A 20,876-nucleotide genomic window follows, 5' to 3' on the forward strand; every position below is an offset into this window, starting at 1 on the left:
TTTCTGAGTCCTGTGAGCCGCTCCAGCAAGGAGGGGGTTGTGGGAACCTCCACACTTGGTAGGAAGCGCCTGAATCAGGGACATTGCGTTGAGGGGGGTTGTTGTGGCACTGAGCCCTTCACCTGTGGGGACTGCCACTGTCCAGGTAAAGGTGTCAGAAATGAGAAATTGCTTGGTGGTGTTGGAAAAAACTTCATAGATGCTGAAACTAGTGGGGTTAAGTTTAAGGAGTAAGATATTTACATGGTCAAAAATGATCTCCCCATCAGCTACTTCATTTCATAGGAAGGAATATTAACATAACATTATTATTTTATATGATTAATATTTTAATATTTATATTAAATATTTGTAATATTTTAATATTATTATATTAACATAAAAAGACCCCCCACTCCCCCTACCCCTGTGCTTGACTAGCTCAGTCCAAGCAGCACATGACTCTTGATCTCAAGATACTGAATTCAAGCCCCATGTGGGGCATAGAGATTACTTAAAAATAAAGTCCTTTAAAAGGAAGGAAGGAAAAGAAGGAAAAAAAGAAAAGAAAGAGAGAGGAAGGAAGAAAGGATGGACAGACAGACAACCTCGAAACACCGGTTAACCGAGTGATCAGAGTTAGTTAACATCACGAGTAATGGGACAGACATACATCGTGGGCCTGCTGACACGATGTCCGAGAAAGACACAGTGTCGCTTCCATGGTACTGGGCACACTGTTCTGAATCTAACCATGTGGGCCTGTCAGACACGCCCAAACTGAGGGACCATCCACAAAGCAGCTGACCTCTGTTCCTCAGAAACACCCATGTTAGGGGACAAAGGATGACAGAGAACTTGTTCCACATGAAAGGGGAATAAGGAGGCCTGACCACAGAATGCATGCAGGAGCCAGAATTTTCTTTTGCTACAAGAGACATGATTTAAGCAACTGGAAAAAATAATTTCAAGAAAGCTCACAAATTCGATAATTTATGTCCAATGTTAATTGCCCGATTTAGACAAATATACTCTGGTCATAGAAGAGAAAGTCAGTGGCAAACGAAGAAATGTCAAATATTAAAAAAATTTAAAAAATTAAATTAAAAAAATTAAAAAAAAAACAAGAGGCAACAATAATACTGTTCTAAAGTATATAATAGTAGCGTGCCTGCCTCAGAGGGTTGTGAGGATTAAAATGAGTTAATACATGTAAATGGTTAGGGCAGTACCTGGCATGTAGAAGGTGCTCACTCTGTGTTACTGTTTTTTCTGTCTTTATGTCTTTGGCATGTGACAAAGAGGAGATGTTTGCCAGATAAATGCTTGCTTATGTCTTACGGCCTCCATTGTTTCTAGGTGCCGGGCCCTGAGATAAGTTCTTTTCGGGCCCCACGGAATGCTCAGGGCCGTCTTATGGAGTAGGATAAGCATTTGCTTTTCCAACGTTTATTATTATTATTATTTTATTTTTATTTTTAAAAAGATTTTACTTATTTATTTGACAGAGAGATCACAAGTAGGCAGAGAGGCAGACAGAAAGAGAGGAGGAAGCAGGCTCCCCGCTGAGCAGAGAGCCTGAAGCGGGGCTTGATCCCAGGACCCTGAGATAATGACCTGAGCTGAAGGCAGAGGCTTAACCCACTGAGCCACCCAGGTGCCCCTCCAACATTTATTTAAAAAATCTCAAGCAGACAAGTTGGAAAGATCACAGCAATGCACGTTCATTTGCTCTGCACGTAGATTCGATAACTTCCAACACTTTTCCAGGCCCACTTCCTGATGTTCCATTTTACAGAGGCAAACACTGAGGTACAAACAAGCTTCCGTCACTTCCTCAAGGTCTCCCAGAGCCAGGATTTGGACCCAGGGAGCTTGACCCCAGAGGGTGACCCAAAACAGCTAGTTCCCCTATTGGAAGTTGGGGGACACAGCTGGGGAGGCCCTGCCCTCACCTGTAGCTCACCGTGTAGTATGGTGGTGTTCAGTATGGTAGCCGCTAACCATGGGTCGCATACACATTTCTGTCTGAGTTCAATAAAATGAATTAAAATTTAAAATTCTGTTCCTCAGTTGCCTTTCAAGCACTCAGATGTAGGTGGCTACATGGGGGTGCTGGGTGGATTTCTGTTATTGCTACACTGGACTCCAGGGCGGGCAGCTAGAAAAGACCTCTGATTTCAGTTCCCGTGGTGGCGGTGATGGCAGCGAGCCCTGGACCCCGGGTTGGAGAATACAGCCGCAGACGGGGAAAAATTCAGCCCCCTGGAGAATTACCCCTCACTCTGTAATCTTTTTAAACCTCTCTTCATTTCCTCCTCTTCAAGCCTGTCCTCCGTCCTCATCTCCACCCTGCCTCTGACCTGTCTGTCCTTAGCCCGGATCCAGTACTTCATGTCCTGTAACCCTGTTTGCTCTGAGGGTTGTCTGGACGAGCTTTGCAGTGGGACGGAGTCAGGACTGCTGGGAGGCTGGAGTCAGTGTCCCTGCTGGGCTGGCTTTACACGCGGTAAGTCCGTTCCTGGAAGAAGCTGCCAGTGCAGCTCGAGATCCACGTTCATACTCCCGTGTCTCTGGCCTGTGTGGATCCGGGCCAGGACTTCGCTTCTGTGAGCCGCTGTGGCTTATTTGTAGAAATGGGTGAAATCATGAGTGCTTCCCCGGAAGAGCATGAGAATGATGAAGATGAGGTCCGCCGACCACCCGACCACCCTTGCCGGGAACAGTGTTTACTTCTCTGTAGCTGCTGTTATTGGCAGACGTTTTGTTTGCTTCCTGTTTTCTCCCACGTGTCTTTCTTTGAGAATGCCAGATACCAAAGCACGGTCTGGGGCTTCGACCCAGTGGATTAGAAATCTACACGGTGAAGTGTCCAGGCACCATTAGGTGTCATGACCATGGATTGAAACCCACTTGGCGTTTGGGGCCAATGGGCTATTTTTCCTGACTTACTGGTTTATGTGAAAAATTGGGCTGTACCATTTCAGTGAAAACACAGTAAAATGTGCTTGTTAACCAACAGTCTGATAGGAGGTTCATGCATTTGTTATTTAATTAAAGACTATCTGGAATATTCCAGTTCCCCCTTTAGAAAGAGAATCGGGCACCTGTGTGGTTCAGTTGTTCAGGTGTCTGCCTTTGGCTCGAGTATGATCCCATGGTCCTGGTATCAAGTCCCGCATCAGGGTCCCTGCTCAGCGGGGAGTCTGCTTTCCCTCTCCATCTCCCTCTGCTGCTCCCCCTGCTTGTGCTCTCTCTCTCTCAAATAAATTTAAAAAAAGAAGAGACAGAGGGAGGGAAGGAAGGAAAGAAGGAAGGTAGGTTAGTTGATCATTGAGTCCTTAGAAGGAAGGAAGGAAGGAAGTTTGTTCGGTTGGTTGATTGATTGTTGAGTCCTTGCAAAGCAATCTCTAGTTTGCACCCTAATAGAACTTCTGGTGATGATGATGGAGATGTCCTGTAGTCTGTGCTGGCCAGTGTGGTAGCCATGAGCACATGCTGAAAAATGGTGAGGGGTGCCCAGCTGGCTCAGTCTGGGAGAGCACGTGACTCTTGATCTCGGGGTCGTGGGTTCGAACCACACGTTTGGTGTAGAGTTTACTTTAAAAAAATCGTAAAAAAAATAAGCATGAGACATCACAGAGTTGTAATTTTAATGAATTTGAATTAAACAGCCGTATATGGCTAGTGGCTACCACATTGGATAGCAAAGCTCTCCATGGACAGCCCAAGGCTCCTAATTCAGGATTCAGCATTGAGAGGAAGTCTCCCCGACGGTGCTGGACTGTTCTTTGGAACCCGTCTGGGGTTTTCCAAAATCAGCATGGCTGTGGGCTGGCCCTTTAGTTTCTCTGAAACTCGTTACCCAATCTGTCAAGTGGGGGATAATGATGTCCCTTCCGCAAGGTGTCGTGACAATCAGGCTAAGACTCCATGCCACCTCCGCCCATTCCTAGCCGGCTGGCCTTGGGCAGGTTATGTCACCTTTCTCCAGCCTCAGATGCATCAACTTTAAGTTGGGAATTAAGATGACCTTCCTCATAAGATGATTGCAAGGATTAAGCGGTATCTGTGGCACCCAGGGTGTGCTACAATCACAGCATGTGTTTGTCCTTATTATAACGTCCTTGCCAAAGGACTGTACAAAAGTTGTAGGTCACGGAGTCCACGGAGTCTCCTGCAGTGTTTCTCGGGCTTGGGTCTTTACTGCTGCTCTTGGAATTTATTTTCCTGTGTTACACTAACAATTTATAAACCCATATTTGCTCTTCCCTTTTGAAGCAATGTTAGGTTTCATTCGGTGACATTTTCATTTCTGTTTTGCAAATGGGTTTCACGCTGGTCTTGGTGTCAGATGTGTTTCTCACTGCCCCCCACCCGCCGTGTGCTCAAACAAGTTTTTAAAAGCACTGCCTGAATATTTTTTTAACTGGCGGGACCTCAAGATTACAGAGAAGTTGTGAGTATGGTACAAAGAAATTCTTTTTCCGAAACGGTCCGAGAGTGAGTTGCCAGTAGCGTGCCCGTCACCTGTGGATATTCCGTGTGTGTTTCCATGAACAAGGCCCTCTTCCTGTAGAGACTCCCAGATGAGTAGTATTAGCATCGATCAGTTACTGCCCCCCAGTCCCTACACTCCATCCAGTTGTCGCCGGCTGTCCCAGTTATGGCTTCTGTATTGTCCCAGTAAAGGTTCCAGTCTGGATTCTTGCACTGTGTGACCTTGCATGTCTCCGTGTCCTCCTTTAGTCTGGAAACATTCTTCATTCTTTCCTGGAACTTCATGACTCTTGCAGAAATGACAGGCTCGTTTGGGGGTGGATGTCCGTAAACATGCACTTGTCCAGTATCTTCTTAGAATCCACATCTGACCAAGCATCTTTGGCAGGAGCGTCATGGAGGTAACATGGGTCTTCTTCTGTCCACCCAGGTGCTCCAGATTAATGTTTTTAAAATAGAATATTGTTTTGCTTTTCCAGTTTCCAGTTCTAAGCTCATAGCTCTGCTCTTCCTTTCCTCTTTTCTTGTGAAAAATGCCAGATTTGGGGTACCTGGGAGGCTCAGTCAGTGAAGCATTTGCCTTCGGCTCCGGTCATGATCCCAGGGTCCTGGGATCGAGCCCTATGTGGGGCTCCCTGTTCAGTGGGGAGCCTGCTTCTGCCTCTGCCCCTTCCCCTCCTCTCTCTCTCTCACTCTCTCACAAAATTAAATAAATAAAAACTTTTTTAAAAAAAGAAAAGAAAAATGCCAGATTCTGCGTAACTACAGCATTCCTTCACTGAACTGGGCGTTAGTTAGGATGTGTTTAGCACCGGTGCTCAGGAAAACAGAAGGTTGAGAGAAGAGGGAGGAGAAGGAAGGAGAAAGCGGAGAGCAGGAGAGTCTAGATCTGATGAAAAGCAACAGAGGCAAAATGACCTCAGCTCATCCCTGCCTTTTTCCCCAAGGCCTTTGAGGCCCATGTTTATGCTTGAGAGATGGATTTCAGCATCAGACAGGTCTCGCTGGGGACCTGGCAGGTGTGACAGGGGACACCATCGGGGAGGACCTAAACTGGCCCTGCTGGTTTCTCTCCTCCCCAGGTTTGTGTTTTTAACGAAGGCCTTATTTAATTGTAATTACATAAGTACTACCTGAAGACCGTCTCCCTGCAAAACCTTTAAACAACATGGAGAGAGCCAGGAACCCTTTGGAGGGATGGGCGGTCAACGGGGAGCGGAGGTGGGAGCTTGGAGCGCAGTGTGGAAATGTTTTTCAGAGCGACAAACGCATATCACTTTGACTCCGCCGTTTTCCTCCAGGGAACTTACTCTACAGGCCTGGCCTCCTGTGGTTGGCAGGAGGTCTGCCCACGCGATACTAATTCCAGGCATGTTTGTAAATGGCAGAAAACGAGGAATAACCCAGACGTTCCCGAAGAGGAGCCTGGTTAAGCTCATTATGCTACATTCAGATAGTTTAATGTCTCTGGGCATTTAAAACAAAAACAAAAACGAGGCACATCCATATGTGTTAATCTGGAGAGATCACGAAGATAATATCATTAAGGGAAAAATAAAAGTAAGATTCAGAACAGTGTTCCACTTCTGTGTTAAAATATATACATGCAGGGAGCCCCTGGGTGGCTCTGTCGGTGGCATGTCCGACTCTGGATTTCGGGTTAGGTCATGATCTCAGGGTTGTAGGATCGAGCCCTGCATCAGGCTCTGGACTCAGAGGAGTAGTGTGCTTCAGATTCTCCCTCTCTATCTCTTAAATAAATAAATAAAATCTTTAAAAAAAATGATTACTGGTGTGAATGCTTGTATAGCCTAAAATGGTTGAGGAAATACTGCAAGGTGGTTAGTACCCGTACCTCTGGAAAGAAAATTGGGTGGCCATGGGATGGGGATTAGGGGGGACTTTTTTTGTCCTTCCTGATCCATCCTTTCCATTCTTTCTGTGTGATCTTGGACAAGTCACGGGTTCTCTGAGCCTCGGTTTCTCCATTTGGAAAGGAGGGTCATTACACAAGACACTGGGGTTCTCAGTGCAGAGCTGGACACCAGATGGGCCACTGAAGAGAGGCCTCACCACCTCAGCCCTCCTGGGTCTGGGCCTTCCCAGGGACTTACCCCCAGCTCTCTGCTGCAGCCCACCAGAGTCCGTGGCTTCGCGGCCTGTGACCTGCAGCCAGATGCACAGGGGATCTTCCTAAAGCCTTGGCAGTCTGTGGCAAGTGAGAAGCAATGACCCATTCCTTTCCCATGCTTTTTCATGCCCACCCAAATCTGCCTGCCTGGAACCAGTGCAGGTTTCTTCGGTGTTCTCCAGAATCATCCTCATCTGTGGAAACCTCCGGTGAGCGTGGGAGGGGCCCCCATATGCGCTCCCTCCGCCGGCCTCATATGGGGCCTGTGTAGGAGCCCACATAGGCTCTGCATGCGTGGGGCGCCATTGCCGGGGTCCACAGCCCAGCTCCTCCCCCCGTTGGTGACTTGGGGCAAGTCCCTTCATTTTCCTGTGCCTCAGTTTCTTTATCTATAAAACAGAAGCAGTACTGCTTTGCAGGGCTCTTGTGAAGGCATAGTAATTGGCTAGTTTGTCCAAATCTGCAATGCTAAAGCCACGTGGGGCTACTGGGCCCTCAAATGTGGCTGGTCCGAATGGAGAAGCGCTGCGTTTGAAGGCTTAGCAGAAAAAGTAGAAGAATGTAAAATACCTCATTAGTAATGTCTGTGTGGACCCCATTCTACAATGATAATATATTGGATATATTGCATTAAAATGTGATTAATCTCACCTGTTTCTTTGCTTTTTCTAACATGGTTACCAGAAGATTTAAAAGGACGCGTGGCTCGCATTCTGTTTCTCTTGGAATGGTGCTGGTGTAGACATGTACTGGCTGCACGAATTTTCGCTCCTATTCCATGCAGTACTAAAGAGCCATTTTTGGTCCAACGGCCACCTGGCTGGTTTCCCCAGAATTATTTAGGTATAATTGATGACTAAAACTTGTATGAATTTAAGGTGTACAAAATAATGATTTGAGACACGTGTACATTGTGAAATGTACCACATTCAAGCTTATCAACACATCTGTCACCTCACATAGTTAACAATTGTCTGTATGTGTGGTGAGAATGCTTAAGATTTATTCTTTCTGTGGGGCACCTGGGTGGCTCAATTGGTTAAGCATCTGAGTTTTGATTTCAGCTCAGGTCGTGTTCTCAGGGTTGTTGCATTGGCCCCATTTAGGGCTCTGTGCTTGGCGCGGAGTCTGCTTCTCTTGTTCTCCCTCTGCCCCCCCTTCCCTGGAGTTCATGCATTTCCCCTCCCTTTCTCTCTCTCTCTCTGTAAAATAAATGAATAAATAAATCTTAAAAAAAAAGATTTACTGTCTTTGACAAAAAAAAAAAAAAAAACAGACTCTTACATATAAAGAACAAACTGGTGGTTTCCAGAGGGTAGGTGGGTGGAGGATGGGTGAAATAGGAGATGGGGTCGGAGGACCCCACTTGTGGCCATGAGCATGGAGTGTGTATAGATGTGTTGAATCGCTATATTATACACCTGAAACTCATATAACACTCTATGTTAATTATACTTCAATTAAAAAAAGAAAAAAGGGGTGCCTGGCATGCTCAGTCAGGGTTGTGAATTCGAGCCCCACATTGGGTGTAGAGATAAGTTACATAAATAGAACTAAAAAAAAAAGGGGGGGATTTGCTCTCTTAGCAACTTTCACATATACAATACAACATTTTTCACTTTTGTCACTATAGTGCACGTTAGGTTCCAGAACTTACTCACCTTGTAACTGGAAGTCTGTACCGTTTGACCAACATCTCCCCATTTCACCTGATTGTTATTCTGATTGTTTTTGTGTGTCAGCTGATTTGATAGAGTAAGAAATTGGGACAGACTGCCAGCAGGTACAGAATTCTGTGTGATTCCCGAATGTTCCTCAAATCTTCACATCTTCCATTGCTGCCCCCCAAGTCTGGACTTCTTCATTTCTGGCCTACTCCCTGTTGTTCTTTCTGCTTCCACGCTCACATCCTGTGGTGGCCATCGTTCCTGGCCATTGGTGGTCAGTCTTCCTCTATTCCTGGGCCTGTGGGGGGATCACATTCTCCCATGCCTTAAGAATTACACGGTCATGCAACTTGGTGGTGGCCAAAGAAGCGGTGGGAGGGGCTCCCACTAGGAAGCATTTGGGCAGATTGTGTGATTCTCCGTGTTCTTTGCAACTCCCCACATGCTCACTAACGTTTCCAGTGGCAGAGCTTTGCTCAGCCAGGGCTGTGGAATGAAGAGGAGGGGGAACAGGGTCATTTCAGATCCATGACGCATGTCGTACAAGCAAGGAATCAATGTCATCTGTTTTAGCCACTGAATTCTGGGGGATGTTTGTTACTGTGGCGTAACTTAGCCAGTCCTGACTGACATTCCCTTCCTGCTTCATCTGTTTGCACATCTGCTCAAGTCCTCCCACTGTCCGTAACCTTTTCATGACTCCCTGGCACTGTCAGGATGAGATCCACGTGCTTTACTGTGGCGTAGGAGGCCATCCCTGCCCTTCGGCATCATGTGGATGGCTTCATGCTTCCTTCAGCCTCACCCCTTCTTCACATTCGTGCTCCAGGTAAACTGGACTTGTGGTTCACTGTGAGCATCACACTCTTGCAGTTACCTCCCACCTTTCTGCGTGCCGTTCCTTCTGCTGAGGATGCCTTTCCCTTGTCCTCCCCTCTCTCTACCTGACTGACACATACACCTTCAAGACTCAGTTCCGATGTCTTCTCCAGCAGGAAGCTCTCTCCGGCCTCCATCTGAACCAGGTGCCTCCTCTGGGGCTCCCACAGCCCCTGGGCTTCTCCCATAGATGTTCTGATCACTCGATATGGTCTCTGTCAGAAGAGTGAGTCTGTCTCTGCCCCTGGACTCAGAGTGCCCTGAGGGCAGGGCCAGCCTGTGTTTTTGGTGCTGCCCAGCTCAGGGCTAGGCACAGAGGAGGGTTTCAGCAAACGTTTGTTGATCAAGTAATAAATGAGCTCAGATGCTAAACAGATCTCAGGATGTGATGACAGGATTTCTGAGAAGTGGGAGTGCTGGCTCTGAGGCTTTCTGCTCTTCACTTTTCTGCTGTCAGGCTTCCCCCAGAGCTGAGGCTTCTTAGTTGGCATAATTCATTCCTGAATGCTGCAGGGAAGGAGCTGTGGTTTCTGTGGAAATTCCCAGAGAAATTCTTTGTTTCCTGGCTTCTCTAACCAATTTCATCCAAATTTCTTGCTGACTCAACACACTCCCCAGCATTCTTTTTTTTTAAGTGGGCTTCTCACCCAGTGTGGGGCCCAGTGCTGGGCTTGAACTCATGACCTTGAGATCAAGACCTGAGCAGAGATCAAGAGTCAGAAGCTTAACTGACTGAGTCACCCTGCGGCCCCTCCCAAACACTTTTAATGAAAAAGTTCAAACATACGTTGTAATCATTTAACAATGGATGCTTATGTACCCCTTACTTAAATGCTATGGTTAACGTTCTTACTCTGTGTGCTGAAACACATCCACTCATCTTTCCATCCCTCTGTCTGTCCATCAGTCCTCCTTTCTAGCCTGGGGTGCTGTGTCCCCATTCGCCTCTGCTCTTGTGATAGTCTCTTTAGGAAGCAGAGAAGCAGCTGCTTAGCAATGGGGCAGCCACAGCCACTACTGGGAACGGCCCATGAGTCTGACGCTGTTCCAAGGGCTCTATAGGAAGCCATCTGTTTCATCCCCCTGACGACACTGTGTAGAAACAGAGGCGTGGACAGGTGATGCCACTAGCTCAGAGTTTCCGCATCAGTGGCCCGCCCAGGATTTGAACCCAGCAAGCATCTTACTTGGTAACTCTCAGAGCACCTGGGAGGCGCGGGAGGCTTTGAAACCAGGAGGGCCGGTTGGTGTTTTGATCGCGCCCTCTGGCGGCGGCGAGGAGCACGGGCCGCTCCTGGCTGGCTTCTCCGGCTCACGGAGGGGGGAGTGGGTGAGGGGTGGACACAGCATTCAACTAAATCTTGCCGCACAAACACTGACCGGTGGCCTCTGCTGGGCTGCCAGCATGTTTTCTTGGAGGAGGTGGCGTTGTGGCAGGGCTTTAAGCCACAAGTAGCAAAGGCGCGAGAGAACCCGCCTTGTTCTGGGAAGAGGGTGCAGCTTTGCGTGGGAGGGAGTCACCCGAAGAGGCTTCAGAAATAGGTCGGGGCGCATTTGGGAAAGAACCTTGGCCTTGGGATTTTCTTCTGTAATCCAGTTTGGAGCTTGGGAGCCAGCAGATTTCAAAGACAAAATTGGAGGGTCATGCATACAGTTGTCAGCTCTCTTTTCTGACAGTAGAGAGTTTAAAAAGAGAGAGACCATTTTTTTATTCATTCTGAAAGCTTTTGTGGAGCATTTTCTGTGGCTTAGGACTTGTTCTGGGGCAGGGTCTGAGTCTGTTTTGTCCACCATTGGACCCTCAGAGTCTAGAGTCATGGAAAGCCCCTAAAGGAAGGAATGAATACAACTAAAGATACTTGCCTGGGTGGCTCGGGAGGTAAAGCGTCTGCCTTCAGTTTGGGCCATGATCCGGGTGTCCTGGGATCCAGCTCCCCTCTCAGCGGGGAGTCTGCTTCTCCCTCTGCCCCCCTGTTCTTTGTGCACTCTCTCTCTTGCAAAAATAGATAAAACCTTAAAAACAAAACAAAAAAACCTAAAGATGTTTGCTAGGGCCCAATCCACGCAGGACTGAGGTGCTGGGAATGAGGTCAAGGTGCTTGTGGTAACAGGTGAATTTGGAGACAGGGGAGCAGTGAAAGAAGTCTTCACTCTCTATAGCATTAGGTTAAAAAATAAGTCTTCTGATTTCTGTGGTCATTTCTTCTGTTCTGGGGCTTTAGGGTGGGGATCGCTCAGCAGAAATACCCAATTCTAGAATAAACCATGTAGTCATCCACATTCGTGTTGGGACACACCTTTGGTGCCTTCTCAGATGGTGCCCTTGGCTGCCTCCTTCCCACTGAGCCCGGCAGCAGAGGCCTGGTGGCTGGGGAGTTACAGAGTCCTGATTTGAATCCTGAGCAGATGGGCTCAAGCTCTTAATCCTTCCCCTCTGTTGTTTAAATTATCTTTTCCTAGAAGTTCATGTTTCTCCTAAGGCAGTGCTCTTCCTTTTTCTTTTCTTTTTTCTCCCCTCAAGTGGTGTTAGTGACTGTGTAGGCATTCTTTTGTACTGGGATACCTGATCTCGTAACATATTTGTGTCAGAAGCTCATCTCCAATCTGACAGTTGCCAAAATTCAGAACAGCATAAACTCCCAGTCATGTAGTCCCCAGACCCGAAGACTCCCAGTTCCTAGAAATGTCATGCGTGTTTTACAGAACCATGTGATCAAAGGTTCTCTAAGTCCCTCCCCTGAGATGTGAGAGGAGGGGCAGTATGGGCAGGATCATCCCCATGGGGCAGGAGGACTCAGAGTGGAAGAAAAGGAGAGAGAGGAAGTTGTCTTTTCACAAAGGTGGTGAATGAGGGAAATGAGACTATTACCAAAAACAGCGAGCTCTTGAAACATGGCAGCAGCTTCCCTCTTCACTCAGGAGGGAAAGGCCCGTGGCCTCACCATAGCCTCATTATGGCCCACAGGCCTGAAGGGGTTCAGCTCCTGTTTCCTGTCTGCCTTCCACCTGCTTGCACGCTGCCCCCCCCCGCCTGCTCCTCTCCAGCCATGCCGGCTGCTCATCGACCTACGCCAACAAAGGCCTGTTCCCTCCTCAGGACCTTTGCACTTGCTGTTCCCTCTGCTTGGAATGCCCATTCCCCAGCCATCCACAGTGTCACCCGCACTTTGCAGTGTTAGGGGTGCGCTAAGGACAGTTCCAAGCAATTTATACACATTAACTCCGTGAATTGCTTTCTCCATGAAGTCTTCTCAGGCCATCTCGATGAACAGTCCTCACCCCTGCACAACACACTCTTTGACACTTTTATCCTTCCCTGCTTCTTTTTTTTTTTTTTTTTTTTGACACTTCCCTACCATGTTTTGATGCTGCAGCTACCATATCGTATAGTTAGCTCGGCCTTGTCCATTGTTTGTACCTCCTGATCCCCACTGACATGTAAGTTCGTCGGGGGCAGAGATTGTGTCTGTCTTGATCGCTGCTGTGTCCCCTGTACCGGGGACAGTGACTGGCATTTAGCCGGTGCTCTGTGAATATTCGTGGCACAGATGTGTGGAGTTCTTGAGTTTGGAGTGGCATCTGTGAATCATGTAATTTCATCCTCACGTCCAGTTCTGTGAAGTGGAAGGTCTTAGTGTTGGACCCATTTTACAGATGGGGAAGTGGAGCTTCTGAGAGGTGAAGTCACCTTCCTGAGAATGCACAGCTTGCGACAGGGGGTTGTCTGGCTGTGGGACCAACTTGGGTTTTATGTTTTTTTTAATTTACTTCCTTTTTTCTTCCCCCCCCCCCCCACAGAGCAGGGACCCCGATGCGGGGCTCAATTCCAGGACCCTGGGATCATGACCTGAGCCGAAGGTTATGAGCCGAAGTGATGAGCCGATCATCACTTAATGACTGAGCCACCCAGGTGCCCCCCAACTTACTTTTTAATCACCAGCTGTTCCTGTCTTTGTGGAGGGGACAGTTGGGGGCGGTGTATCAGCCATGGGCCAGCACCCACAAATGCTCAGGTGGGCAGGCCACATGGAGGGTTCCCCAGATGTACCCAGCCTCTCAGAGGTGGGCTGAGGTTTGCCTCACTTGCTCTTCCTCTCCCTGTCAGCGCTTTCTGGTAGGAATTACCATGAAACACAAAATGAATGTTTTAGGGAACAAACTGGGTTTTAGATTTCTTGCCCCGCCCTGCCGTGCACCTCTTTCTCCTTAATTTCAGGAAGGGGCAATCGTCCCATGGGGATTTTCCCCTTAGGACACTGCATTTTGTGACTAAAAAAAGCCAACAGTAAAGCAAAGGCTGACACTTCCTGGACACTCGCCATAACCAAGGCACTGTCCTCAGCGCTTTCCACATATTAACGCATTTAATTGTCGCATCAATAACACGCACCCTCCTTGTTCCTCTTGCTCCAGTCGCTCCCTGCTGCTCAGACGTCCCCTCCTGCACCCTGCTCCCTGCCTGCTGCACTCCATTCTTCAAGCACGCCAGCTGCATGCCTGCCTCCTGGCCTGTGCCCTGGCTGCGCCCTCTCTGACCGCGTCGAGCTCCCTCTCCCTCTTCTTCCTGCGTCTGCTGGCGGTCACCTCCTCCCAGTGGACTTCCCTGACTGCCTGATCAAAAGCAGCCTCTTTTCCCTCACCCCTGGTTCTCCAACCCTTCACTCTGCTGGGCTGCCCTTCCCTGCTCCTCTCTCCACCCACCATTCTGTCAGAGGCCTCCCTTATTGAAGAGGACTTCGCCTGCGGGCAGTCTAATAGGGCTGGCCAGGTGGGTCTCCCGGGCTTGGCTGTGTTTGCTCCTAGGTCTGGGGGTCACCCAGGCACCGCTCTAGCTGGGGCTTTCTCAGGGTAGCTGGGAGACTTGCCAGCGGGCTAGCCTGAGATTGTCCTTGTGCGGGTGCAAAAGGACAACCAGAAACGTGCAAGGCCCCTCAGATGAAACCCAGGCTTGAAACCGGCACTCTGTCTGTCCCTCGCCCTCCTTCTGTTGGTGAAAGCGAGGCACACGCCAGAGCTCCTGTGACTATAGCCTTCCTGGGGGAAGGACCACGGCCGGCAGTGCAGTCTCTGTGTAGTTCAATCAGCTCGGGCTTCTTGGCTTCTGCTCCTGGGCAGGAGAGGTTGGAGGCCTTTGGAGAGAGGACCCCAGGGAGCTCCCATGCAGGGCTTCCTTGAAGGAAACCCTTAGACTCAGAGTGGACAGGGTTCATGGGGCGGAAGGGAACAGAGCAGGAGAGGGTGGCTCAGCAAAGCTGTCGTACCCATGTTTCTCATTTGGGTGTGGCTGTCTGCAGGAGGCGGGCGGGAAGCTTTGCTTGCATCCATGTTTGCTGGTTGATGAGCCAATGCCTTGACATTGTTTAATTATAATTAGTCACTGCTTTACCTGTTGTTGTTTTTTAAGATTTTTTTTTTTTTAAGTCATCTCTACACCCAACATGGGGCTCACACACACAATGCTGAGATCAAGAGTCCCATGCTCTTCTTACTGAGCCAGCCAGGCTCCCCCCACCTCAAGGTTTTAATCTAGATTAGTTCATTTTGATCTATCAAATGTACATCAGTCTAGTTTCTTCTTAATTTTTGTCTTAGCTCAATGAAGAATTCATTTGTAAATAAAGGTGCAAGCGAGGGTTTTATGCATCCCAAGATCTGTTATTTTATTCTTTTTAAGTCATCTCTGCACCCAACGTTAGGGTGTAGACAGTGTAGGGCTCAAACCCACAACCCCGGGATCAAGAGTTGCATGTGCCACGACTGAGACAGCCAGGTGCCACGCCCCCCCCCCAAAAGATCTTTTGAGCTCATTTCAACACCTTCCCTCTTGGTTCTTATGTAAGCTCCAGGCCTCACAGACTTTATCCCCACCCGGTTCTTACACGTGACAAGAGGAGGCCACTTAATTGTCATAGCCAGAACGGTGATTATCTCCAGTTTACAGGTGAGAGAAATTTAGTGGTTTGCACTAGCCAGTTTCCCAGGACTTTTGCTGCTTGTAAAAATAATTGGACCCAGATAGTTCTAGAATCTCCCCAGCCAAAGTGAGGCTGGCTGGGCTGTCACCAGCAGCTTAGAGACAGTGGTCCTGGCACAGAGGCCTGTCCGTGCAGTACGCAGACCAGAGCTGTCATTCTTCCAGTAACTCTGGGTGTGGGTGGCTCCTGGGTCCTGGTCTCCTGGAGTGGCCTCCCTGTCCTCGGGGCTCACAGCCTTTGAGAGGCTCATGCCTCTAGTAACAGCAAAGCTTTTATAGCTGATCCGGCAAACCTAAGTCCCGTCTTCCACCTTTGGAAAATGTATTGTTCCTCATGATGCCTTTGGAATATTCGTTCATTTCCGTGTTTTAGCAGTCAGAACTCAGCTCTTCTGGTCCTTGGTCTGAGAACAGAGGTGACCGAGCAGGACGTCCTGGCCACTCAGGGGTGATATTCTGGCCCAAAGCAGAGGACCTGGCTCAGGTGTTGGGCTTTTGCAATATTGAAGTTATTCCTAACTCCCTCATCTCCACCGCTGTGCCCTCCATGGTGTCCCTAAAGGGCTTTCCCAGCACTGGTCATTAGACTGGGAACAAGCATCCTGTCCAGGATGGAGCTGGATGATCAGACCCACACTCCCCTCAGCCAGTGCCCATCAGCCTCCTGGGAAGGCCTCCCCTTTGTGGGCCAGCCCAAGGATTAGGGGCCACTGGCCCCTTGCAGTTTGGGACCCTAATGTTCTATGTGTCCCAGCTGTGAGGGGACAAGCTTGCCGCTCCCAGGCTGCATCCACTTGCGACTTTCCACATCTCCTCCTCCTGTAGCAGAGTCAGACTTCTTGGGTTCAAATGCTCATTCTGCACTAGCAAGCATATCTTGGCATCTTATTTAGACATCCCGTGCCTCAGTTTCCCCATCTGTACAATGGGGATAATAAAAGCACTGACCTTAGACTGTTCTGTGAGGATGAGATCAATTGACGCATGGACAATGCTTCAACCCCTCTGTGCTTGTAGACACCCCCAAACACTGACTGTTGATATTATAATATTTATTGGGGGGGTGGGCGTCAGTCTTCCAGATGCTCCTCCTTTCCGTGAGCATTGAGAAGGGCAGATTAAGGGCCCCGAGGTGGCTGTGCAGGAAATGATGAGTGTGTTTATTTATTCATTCTGCCGCTGATGGGCGTTTGGGTCACTTCCAGTGTTTGGCAATGACAGATAGTGCTGCTAGGAACATTCTTGTCGAGGTCCTTGGGTGGACCTATCTGTGTATTTCTGTCGAATATGTAGGCAGAACTCGCAGCGCGGGGTCCGAGGGTACACGTGGCTTCAGCTGAAGTGGTTGTGTTTACGTACTGAATGTTGAACCGTGAGATTGGGCATCCTGTTTATTTTTTTTATTTTATTATTTATTTGAGAGCGAGTACAAGCAGGGGGAGGGAGAGAGGCAGAGGCAGAAGCAGGCTTCCCGCTGAGCAGGGAGCCCAGCACGGGGTCCTGGGTCCCAGGACCCTGAGATCCTGACCTGAGCTGGAGACAGCCTCTTCACCCACTGAGCCCCCGAGTACCCCTGCCTGTCCTGTTTAAATAAATGAAGGAAATTAAGATGTACAACTGATATGGGAAACAAAGGCAGAGGGAGATGTAGATAAAATTACATGTCCTTATAAGCTGCAGCCCGCAGACAAATACTGGAGGCAGGCGAGTGTAACCTTCCTCCCCTCCTGGAAACTCCCAACCGTCTTACTGTTAACACTTTGCCAGAGGGAAAAACCACCTTAGTTTGACAATAGCCAGGGCTCCAGGATCCCCTGAGTCTTCTTTCCCATAGGAAAGTCCTTCTGGAACTTCCTTTTGTTTTTACCTCCCCCACCTCTAAATTACAGAATCAATAGCTTCTCAGGTCCCGGGTCAGCCACTCTTTCGGCCCCTTGTTTTAATAATATCCCCTTTCTGCACCAAAGACATCTCAAGTCTCAAGAAGTCTTTCTTGGGGACGCCTCAGTGGCTCAGTCAGTGAAGCACCTTCCTTTAGCTCAGGTCATTATCCCTGGGTCCTGGGATCAAGCCCCACATCGGCTCCCTGCTCCCCCCGCCCCCGCCTGCTGTTCCCCCTGCTTGTGCTCTCTTTCTTTCTCTCAAATAAATAAATAAAATCTTAAAAAAAAAAGAATCCTTTCTTAGCCATTGGCTCCAGACCCTAAAAACACTACTCCAAAATCACATCCCAACTGCAGATGCCAGCAAGTCGCTCAGGCATTTCATGGAGTTGAGTGTGTTTATTTGCAGTTGCTGCTGTAACAAGTGACCCCTAGTTTAGCAGCTCAAACCAATCTGAAATCTGAAATAGGCCTTACAGGGCTAACATCAAAGGCCATGTTTCGTCGGGGAGCAGGAATTCCTGTTCCCTTCCAGGTCCTTCTAGCTGGATTAAGAATCCGATTGACATGAGCACAGGGTAACAGGAGGAAATCAGATGTCACAGGTGTACACATGGAGAATCTACACAGACACGGAAATTCCAGACACTCAGGAAAAATGAGGTCTGTGTGTTCTTCCCGACAGAGGAGTGGGTAGGTGGCTAGGACTTCAGAGGAAAGGAATACAGTTTACACAAAGATGAAAAACCAATGTTTGGTAAACAGATGTTTGCTGGAGCACTCAGAAGGGGCCAAAAAGAGGACTTTGATCATAGTGGCCTTGCTCGGCTCCCCTGTGGACCACACCTAGTCCGTATCATACTGTAGTTCTGTGGTGATGGCTCTCTCCTGGGGCCAGGTCCCCCATCTAAACTCTGTTTAGTCCGCTGAGTTGTAGGGGGAAGGGTTTAAAGATCTTTTATTGAATCTGGTGGGTTTTGATTCCTTTTTTTTTTTGTAGATTTTATTTATGTGAGAGAGAGTGCACATGTGAGCAGGGTGGGGGTAGGGGCAGACTCTTCATTCTTAGAAGTCCTGCGAGGGGTCAGTCCAACAATCCTGAGATCATGACCTGAGGCTGAAACTGATGGTCGGACGCTCAGCTGACTGAGCCATCCAGGCCGCCCCCTTGATTGCTGTTTAACTCAAAAAGTCTTCATGCCAAAGTGGCACATTTTGGGGTGGCATGCTGTTGGCCCCTGCTGTTCTTAAGAGGCTCTGGGGGGGAATCCCCTCCTTGAGTTTTCCGGCATCCAGAGGCTACCTGCATTTCTTGGCTCCTAGCCGCATTACTCTGACTTCTACTTCTGTTCTCGTTTCTGCTTCTGTGACTGATTCTCCTGCCTCCATCCTGTAAGGACCCAGGTGATTACCTTGGATCTTGCCTGGTAAGCCAGGATAACCTCCCCATCTCGAGGTACTTAAGAGGTTACTACAAGGTCATTTTTGCCATGTAAGGTAACATACTTATGGGTCCAGGGGACAAGGCTGTAGAAATCTTTGGAAGATGGACCATTATTCTGCCTGCCCCACTGAGGTACAGAACTCTGAAAGCTACAGAAAGACTGGCAAAACCCTCTGGGCCCTTAGGTTCTAGGAAAGAACATAGAAGTTTCTAGAAAAGAACATAGAATACAGAATAGGCTCTTTCCATCTCCAGGTCATCACACTTCTAATACCTGCTTGCCCCGCCCCCTCCCGAAGAAGTGAGATGCCAGGTGTTGTCCTTTCTGTTACTGACATTTCCTCTCTTAATATTAACTCACATAATAACATTGAGTTCTTCTTCTGGGGCAGGTAATGTCCTGAGAGTTTCCTGAGGCTGAACTCATTTCACAATAACACGACCAACAACCACGACCAACAACAACCACACCGTAAGGTATGTACTATTATTATTTCCACTGTACAGATGTGAAAACTGAGACATAGGGAAGTTAAGGAACATTCCCAAGATCACACAGCTAGGAAATGGCAGAACTCGGATTCAGGTCTTTGCCTTAAAAGGGTTACACTCTTCTGTAGTGAGGCCAGCGTCATTACACAGCATTTTTAGTCCGTGCCCAGGAGCACACAACCCTCCTCTTCCCACAGGACTGGGAAGACTTGAGAGAGGGGAGAGAGCCACCTTGTGGCGAGAGAGGGAAACTGAGAACCTGGCCCCGTTCTCCGTGTGTACCTTCCACTGGGCCAGCCCCGCTTTCTGGTATTTCTGGTCTTGAAAGTCCTGACACACGTCATTTATTCTGTTTTATTTAAAACTTTTTAAGAGTTTTAACTTTTTTACTGGGCAATTAGAGCACAAAAACTTGTACAGCTCAATGAATTTATGTATATACATATATATATCTATGAACTTTTACATGTGTATGTATATGGAACTACGACCTAGGTCAAGATATAGAATATTCTAGCTTTCTAGAAGGTTCCCTTGTGTCCCTTTCAGTCAACACCATCCAGAGCTAATGACTTTCCAATTTTTCTCACCATGAGTTAGGTTTGGCCCTTCCTGGTATTTATATAAAAGGAATTGTACAAACACTTACTCTTCTATTGTTGGCGTCTTTCACTCAGTGTTACGTCACGAGAGTCTACCATATTGTTGTGATTGTTACTTTAAAAAATCACTGTAAAGCATTTCATTTTTATGAATATGCCACATTGGTTTTTCAAGTCTGTTGTTGGTGGACACATGGGCTATTTCTAGTTTTGAGCTTTTATGGATGGAGCTGCCGGGAGCATTCTTGTATGTGGATATATGCAGTCACTTTTCTTGGGTAAATCCCCGGATGTGGAATTGGTAGGGCATAAGGCATATGTAGATGTAGTCCTAGCAGGTACTGCCAAATGGTTTTTCCAAAGTGCATACTGGTATTTTTTATTCTGTGATGTAATTATTTTGGGTATTTTTAAAAAGTCAGAAATTGGAGTCCTTTGTCTTGAGACATGCACAGAAAATCAAGCACTGCATTGAAAGTTTGTCTGTAAACAAAGTTTGCTCATTTCTATTTCCTTCCCTTGTTTGTAAAGCCACCAAAGTAACTTACTGTTTAGTTTTCATTTCTTGGGCTCCTAGCAAGAGAAATTGAACATTTTTTCCAGTCTCCCCACACGCTGGATGATTAATGGGTAATACATTGTCTAGGGGTCTGGATCCTTTGGCAGCTGTCACCTCAGTAGCCGCCACAACAACACCCTTCACAGATGCTGCCCTGAGCTAGGACCCTACTTCTCTTCCTTTAGGGTAATTTTTTAAAAATCAAGACTTTCTTCCCTAATTACCTCATTTGGACCTAACACCTAAGTTTGAACCCTGGAGGAATAGTGAGGTAGCTGAGGGCACTGTATGGAAAACAATAGTGACCAAAGTCATAGAATGAATGGTTACTGGGCACCTGTTCTGTTCCAGGCACTGTTCTAGTCACTGGGACTACAGGAGGGAACAGAACAGACAGAAATCCCTGCTCTCATGGGGCTTATTTTCTAAGGAGAGAGATGTGACTATAAACAAGTATGACATAAGATGGCGGTAAGTACAAAGGAGAGGGAAAAAAAGGTGGGGAAAGGGAGTGTCTGGGTGGGGAGGGGATGGCTGCAGTGTGATAGGGGCAGTCAGAGAAGGTTTCATTGAGAAGGTCTTCGAGTAAAGCCCTGAAAGAGGTGACACTCTCGATAATCAGGACCGGTAAGGACGCCTGTGTGGCTTAGTGAGTTAAAGCCCCTGCCTTCAGCTCTGGGTCATGATCCCAGGGTCCTGGGCTCCAGCCCTGCATTGGGACCCTGCCCAGTAGGGAGCCTGCTTCCCCCTTTCTCTCTGCCTGCCT

General features: G+C 48.1%; 1 protein-coding gene across 1 annotated transcript in view; it reads left to right on the plus strand.

The window, feature by feature from the left end:
- Window positions 1–20,465: 20,465 nt before the first annotated feature.
- CD177 (CD177 molecule) overlaps window positions 20,466–20,876 on the plus strand; it is a 39,031-nt gene continuing 38,620 nt past the window's right edge. The window contains exon 1 of the mRNA XM_044257239.1: window positions 20,466–20,581. The gene's annotated coding sequence lies outside the window, so the exon portion shown is untranslated. The remainder of the gene's footprint in view (window positions 20,582–20,876) is intronic.

The sequence above is a fragment of the Neovison vison genome, chromosome 7 (genome assembly GCF_020171115.1).
Source record: "Neovison vison isolate M4711 chromosome 7, ASM_NN_V1, whole genome shotgun sequence".
Taxonomy (NCBI): Eukaryota; Metazoa; Chordata; class Mammalia; order Carnivora; family Mustelidae; genus Neogale; species Neogale vison.